Here is a 6,652-nt window from a genome sequence, read left to right on the forward strand (position 1 = left end):
AAACTCTCTTCCAGCAGCAGCAGCCGCTGCTGCAAGCAAAGCAAAAGCCAGGGGAAGACTCAGGGAGGCCTGGGCACTGCAGGAGTTCTTGGGACTCCTGACCTGATATGGAGTCCCAGCAGGAGTGACACCTGCTTCTCGCTTTTCCAATTTGGCCAAGGACAGGGTGGAAGGAAGAAGGAAAGAAGCCCCAGAGACATACCCATCTCCTCTTCTGAGTGTCCTTCACACCTTCAGACCTATAAACAGCAATGTGGTTTAATAATTATTATAATATTTATATTTATTTATTTATTTATTATAATCTTTATTATAATCTTTATTATAATCTTTATTATAATCTTTATTATAATAATTCCCTCTTCCCAGGAAACTCGGAGAACTGTGGCTCTGTGAAGGGAATAGGTGTCATCTAACCAGGGGTGGAGGAAGGGTGGCAGTGGGGGCGGGGCGCCCCAAGTGTCACCACTGGGGTGTGTGTGGCAAAATGCCAGGCAGCACTCACCGCAGGGCCTGCAGCATGCCCGAGCCACGCGTCTCTCCTGAGAGTGACGTGGTGGCTTGGGCACCCGCAGGCTCCGAGCTGCCCCAAATGGTCTGCCCGCTGCCTCCCCCTCAGCTGTAGGGCAGCTGAGTGGGAGGAGGCAGGCAGACTCCTCGGAGGCCCCGCAGAGCATCCTGCCCCAGCTGCCTTGCCCCACAGGTAGCTGGCCCTGCCACTGGGCGCAGGGCACGCGTGCCGCCCCAGACACCCAATCAGCTTGCTTCACCACTACCTAACAAGTCTCAATACCCTTAACAAACTAGATTGTTTCCTGGAAGCCACGACTGTTTAAATTGGCATGATGCTACTTTTAATGTATAGGAGCAGATGAGAAGTATAGTGTACAACAAGATATACCAGCACTGAGCAGTTAAAATAAACAAAGGTAGTGCCAGAAAGGCAAATAAAAAGTCATTCACCAGGTGTCAGAGTTTCCTGAGGGAGAGCAGTCCCATTTCAGGGGTCCACACATCCTGAACGGTCCTTTCCTGGCCATCTGTACTTCACTCCAAAATGAGGAGGTGCTTTGGGGCAGCCCTTTACTGCAGTAGTATTAGCCCTGCAACCTAGCATGGGCATGTTCGCCTCTCTGGAGATGGGGATATTATTATGGGAAAGTTCATCTAAAGCAGAATGCGAACTGGTCTAGTGTAATCATTTTCTCGGTGAACTGGGACTGCAATGGCAAAAAAAGGAGGTTGGGTGGAATCTCTTGTGTTGACTGAGCACCCGTTTCCAGCAGTGAACAGCCAAATTGAGCAGGACATAATCTCCACTCACCAGCTGATTCAGGAATGGTTTGCACTGCAACCTCCTGCTAAAACAGAGGCCTCCCCCCTGCCCTGTTTTAGCAGAAGTTTCTATGCAAACTTGCATAGGATCCCCTGCTAAAACTATGGCAACCCTCTCTTTTTTAGCAGGGAGTTCTGAGACACACCCATTCCTGAATCAGGAACGTGTGTGCATCAGAATCTCGTACTGAAACAGATGGTTTTTTAAGCCATCATTTTAGCGGGGGATCTATAGTTACACCTACAAGGATGAGAAAAGAAACCATCTCTTTTGGAAGCACTTTGACATCCTGATTTTGGGACTTCAAAGTACTTTGCACATGACTTTGTTGTGCCATCATGTGATTGACAAGTTGGTGCTCCCACCCCACCAAATTTGGCCTGTGAGGCTGATCTGGATAAGGATCTACCCCATGGAGTCACAAAGGTTCCCCTTCCTCCTGCTAATAAAAAGGTTAAGGGATCTTTGCATTTTCCCCTCTCTGCATTTGTTTCACAGTGACATAGGAAGCTGCCTTGTACACAGTGTCTAGCTCAGTTGTCTACACTGACTGAGTGTGGCTCTCCAGGGTTTCAAAACGAGGACATTCCTGGCCATACCTGGCGATGCTACTGGGGAAGGTGTGTTGTCTTTGAATGTGGCACAGCTTCTGCATGCCACGCAGCTGCTCTGCCACAGAGCTACAGTCTTTCCTCCGAAGAGAAACTTCCTGTTTAAAAGAAGACAATATTCTTACAAAAGGTCATGTTTTACTGACAGCTGTAAATGTTGAGTCAGTTTATAACTCTTTATGTGCTTTTTTTATATGTTGACGTATTTTATTCAGGGGCTCTGGTGGCACTCCCTGGTAAATAACATATAACTTGGCTCCATCAAACATTAGCAGGAATCTCTCTTAAGCCCTGGCACAGGACCTTCCCACCGGCTTGTCACAGAGGCTGCTTTTCTCCTGCTTCTTCCAGCACTGCAAAGCAGCCCAGTCCAATTGCACTGCGTTCCTCTCCATTCCAAAATTTCTGGCTCTCTAGAGTCACTTCTGGGCTGTTCTTCTGCCTCTCCTGGCCCTTTGATGGCAAGATAAAATTCCTGGGTAAACAGCCAAGGGTCCTTGCATATCCTGTCTAGTGCTGGGTGAGATGAGGGCTGATTTGGGCCAGAGGGAAGAGCCCTGCCCTGGTAGGCAACCTCCTTGGGATGCAGCAGTGGCGTACCACATGTTGCCAGTGCCTGGGGCAAGGCAAGAATGACTCCCCCTAACCTTATTGTGGACATCACACTGGAGGCAACAAGTGGACTTCATTTGCTGTGCCCCTATGGTGGCTGCTCCTTGCAGAGGTCGTTGTATGGTAGCCACATTTGCCCTCTCAGCTCAGCGAGGTCTGGTGGAAGTGGTGGCTGGCGCTCCTTGGCAGGCTTGGTGGCATCCCAGCAGTGCTGGAGCCACAGCTGCATCAGGTCTAGGAGGAGGGTGGAGGAGAGCAGGCTGAGGTGCCAAGCGCAGCCCTTCTCCAGCCACTGCCTCTTGGTCATGAGGCATGAGGACAAGCACCAGCGGGTTCCAGGCGAATGGGTGGCTCTCCTCTCTGCATTCCCCCTGCAGGGTACATGCCTCGTCCAAAGGTACACGCTGGGAGGTAGACCCTGGGGAAGGACTGGTGCAGACTGGAAAAAGTCTGAGCTCCCTCTGGTGGGAGTTCTGCCCAGGGGTTGCTGACCCTTTGCCAGCTGCAAGGAGATGGAGGCCTGGGCGTGGCTCACCTCTTCACAGGTCTGGAAGGTGGCAGCCACACAGCCTTGGCAAGGAAGCCTGTTGTAGGGGAGCTGGGCCGCTCCTCCTCAGAATTCTGCGCCCGGGGCCATGGCCACCGTCGCCCCCCACATGATGCCACTGGGATGCACTGAGATTCTGGTTTCACTTGAGGGCATGAAGAAGGGGAGCACTGTGGAAGCTTTTCCATTGTTATATACTGAGCTGAATCCTAGAACAATAGGATCCAGAATACAGCAGTCTGATTGGTCCACAGGAGCCACCCAATCCAGCTCCAGGTGGAAGTGAATCAGCAACCTGATTGGCCTGCAGGAGCAGCCAATCAGGCTCCTGGATGAAGTGAATCAGCAACCTGATTGACCTGCAGGAGCAGCCAATCAGGCTTCTGGAGGAGGTGAATCCGAAACCTGATTGGCCTACAGGAGCAGCCTGGAATCAGCCAATCACGCGAGGCCCATTGTGTAAATAATGTATATATAGCTAGACATTTTGGGGAAAGTTTCATTCATTGCTACTATGAACTGAATAAAGAGCATGAAATTCACACTCGACTCCAAGTGTATTTCATCCACCATCCATGAACTTGCCCAGAGAAGCTTACCCTTATGAACAGCTCTCCCCCAAGCAGCAGCCGTTGAAGATTTCATTCATACTCCTCCCACCAATTTGCTTGCATTTGGGTCCCTAGCTTTGCGCTAATCTCTTTTTCTGTCATTTGATCCAAGAAGTTAATCTTCCTGTACTTTGTGTTCACAAAGCCAGTAATGTCAGATAATCCGTTTCGCAAATATCACAGTTAGAGGAGGAATTTTGTCAAGCATCAGGACTAGAAGAAAACCATTGGGTCATTTTGTCCAACGCCCCACCATGAGCTCACCCCACTGTGAGCTCGTCCACACTTCTGCTTGCTCCACCACTTACCCCCAGGGAAACCTGTTCTTTACCACTGAATCATAGCAAATGGCAACTGGGTTTTCTTCAGGTTGATGTTTACTCCAATTCAGCTCCAAAACAGTGGGTTTTCTCAGGGAAAGCAGCAGGGCAAATAGAAAAATACTCAGACCTGTGCCTAGAAAGCATGAGCCTAGTGGAAAACCTAGGCCAAGGGTGGGAAGTGTATACAAAAGCATGGGAGATCTTGGATACCTCTGTTCTTCCAGACTTCTGTTTTTGGGAACGTAGATCCCAGGATCCAGTAATTAATCTGGCTGCTCTGCGACTCACCAAGCTGACCACCACCAGGGCCCTGACGTGGCTCAATTGGCTAACTGATTGGAAGGCTCTGGGAATTTTACCTATATCTCCCCGCAGGGAAATAGTATGGTGGACTATATTCTGATACCCACTAATTTGATGCCCTACGTGACTGAGTTTTACATAGGTGATCCTATGCTCAGTGACATTGCAAACTTGTCTTTCCATTGAGGAAGTCAGAACAATTAATTAATCCATCCCCCCAGGAACCGAGTCTCCAGCACGCAAGGATACAAGTTAACGAGCATACACTATCTCTTTTCCAAAGCTTGGTGAATTCTGACCATGTGACTCATTTGTTTTCGGTAGAGAAAGGTGAACTTTCCTCTGTTGTTGGAGTCACTCGGTTTGAGGAATTTATTGACACTTTAACAACTGAACTGTCTCATTTACACTCGCACAGGCCACCTAAGAAGAGGGGGATTGACAACTGGACTGACAAAGAAATCATAGCAATTAAAACCGAGGTCAGGAGAATCTATAGAGAGTTCAGAGAGACAGACAGCTCTCGATTGCCTGACATTTACTTCTCCAGATCTCGACAACTTAGGGAAACTATCCAGCTCAGCCGGATAAGATATAGTCAGGCATGTTGGGATATGCTACTCTCAACCATCCTAAAGAAAGATCATAAGAAATTTTGGGAGGCTGTAGCAGACTCCCCACAGACACAGGATGATTCGCTGACGTTGATTCCATCATTGTCATGGGTAGAGCATTTTAAAGCGGTTTTCTTTAATGACTGTATTCCACCTGATAGTCAGGACCATACCAATTTTACTTACGTGGATGAGTGGGCCCCCTGTCTCCATCACCAAAGTTCTAACTTTAATTGACCAGATGAATGCAGGGAAGGCTGCCGGCCCTGATGCTATTCCATCTGAATTGATCAAAGCCAAGCCAGAGTGGTGGGCTCCAATACTAGTGGAACTATTCACTATGATAGATAGATCTGGTATTATACCTAACTCATGGCAGCAATCTATAATTATCCCAATCTTTAAAAAGGGTGACAAAAAGCTGACATCAAATTATTGGCCAATGTCTACTGTCAAACAATGGGAAACTGTATGCTAAACATCTGTTAAATAAACTAACTACTTGGCTTGATGAGAATAACATCATAGGTCCAAAGCAGGCAGGGTTCAGGCCGGGGAAATCTACTTAACGCAACTGTTTGGTGTTATCTCATTTAGCCACTACGTACACGCAACTTCATAAAGAGTGTCTTTATGTGGCCTTCCTTGATATCAAGGCTGCTTCTGACACTAGGGGGCTGTTATGGTCCAAATTGGAGACAATGGGCCTGGAACCTAGATTACTTTACTTGATCAAAAAACTTTACACAAAGAACATCTGTCGCATAAGAACAATACCAGAGAATGTAATGACAGATCCTGTCATTATAAACAGGTGTAAAGCAGGGCTATGTACTCCCTCCCTCTCTTTTTAATCTTTTTCTTAACGACCTCACTTCTTTACTAAAACAGCTGGATGCCCACAGCCCAAAACTCAAGACATCAAGCTTTCCCATCCTTCTATATGCAGATGATATGATTTTGCTTTCACAGACAAGAACTGGCCTAAAACGTTTGTTAAATTCCTGTATTGACTATCTGTCCAGAATGAAATTGTGCATGAACTTTGATAAAAGCAAAATAATGTTTTTTGGGAATTCATGCAAAAGCTATAGCTGGGTATTTGGTGGAAAACACATCCAGCAGGTATTCAAATTCAACTACCTGGGAATCACATTCCATCATGGGCTTCTATGGTCCTCGCACCGTGCAACAGCGGTGAATGCCAGTAAGATGTCTATGCAGGCCATAATGCATTTCTTTATAACAAGAGGTAATTCACATACCCCCTCTGCTCTCAAGGTCTTCAGCGCCAAAGTTATAGCTCAATTGCTCTACGGCATTCCAGTCTGGCTGCCAGGGTAGAACGAGTGCAGGCAGCTTTCCTTTTTAAGAATTTTGCCTTCCCACATTGTGTAGCCTTTGCAGCCTTGTGTCTAGAGGGAGGTCAACACAAGATAGAGACCATAGCTGGGCGAGATTTCTTACATGCTGGTTAAACATCTGCCTCACAACAGATAAAGATCCTCTCCTTAGTGAAGTTTTGCTAGATCCCTTTCTTTCCTTAGGGCTAAAACGGTTTAACATAAAGGTACAGCAACTTGGGCTGTCAGTGGAATTTTGCAATCGATGTCCCCACCATCTGCCAGGGCTATAATAAAAACTAGGTTGTGGGACATTGAACGCCAGGAACTAACAGCAGCAGCAGCAGCAGAG

The sequence above is a fragment of the Podarcis liolepis genome (assembly GCF_965112155.1).
Source record: "Podarcis liolepis genome assembly, chromosome: 7".
Taxonomy (NCBI): domain Eukaryota; kingdom Metazoa; phylum Chordata; class Lepidosauria; order Squamata; family Lacertidae; genus Podarcis; species Podarcis liolepis.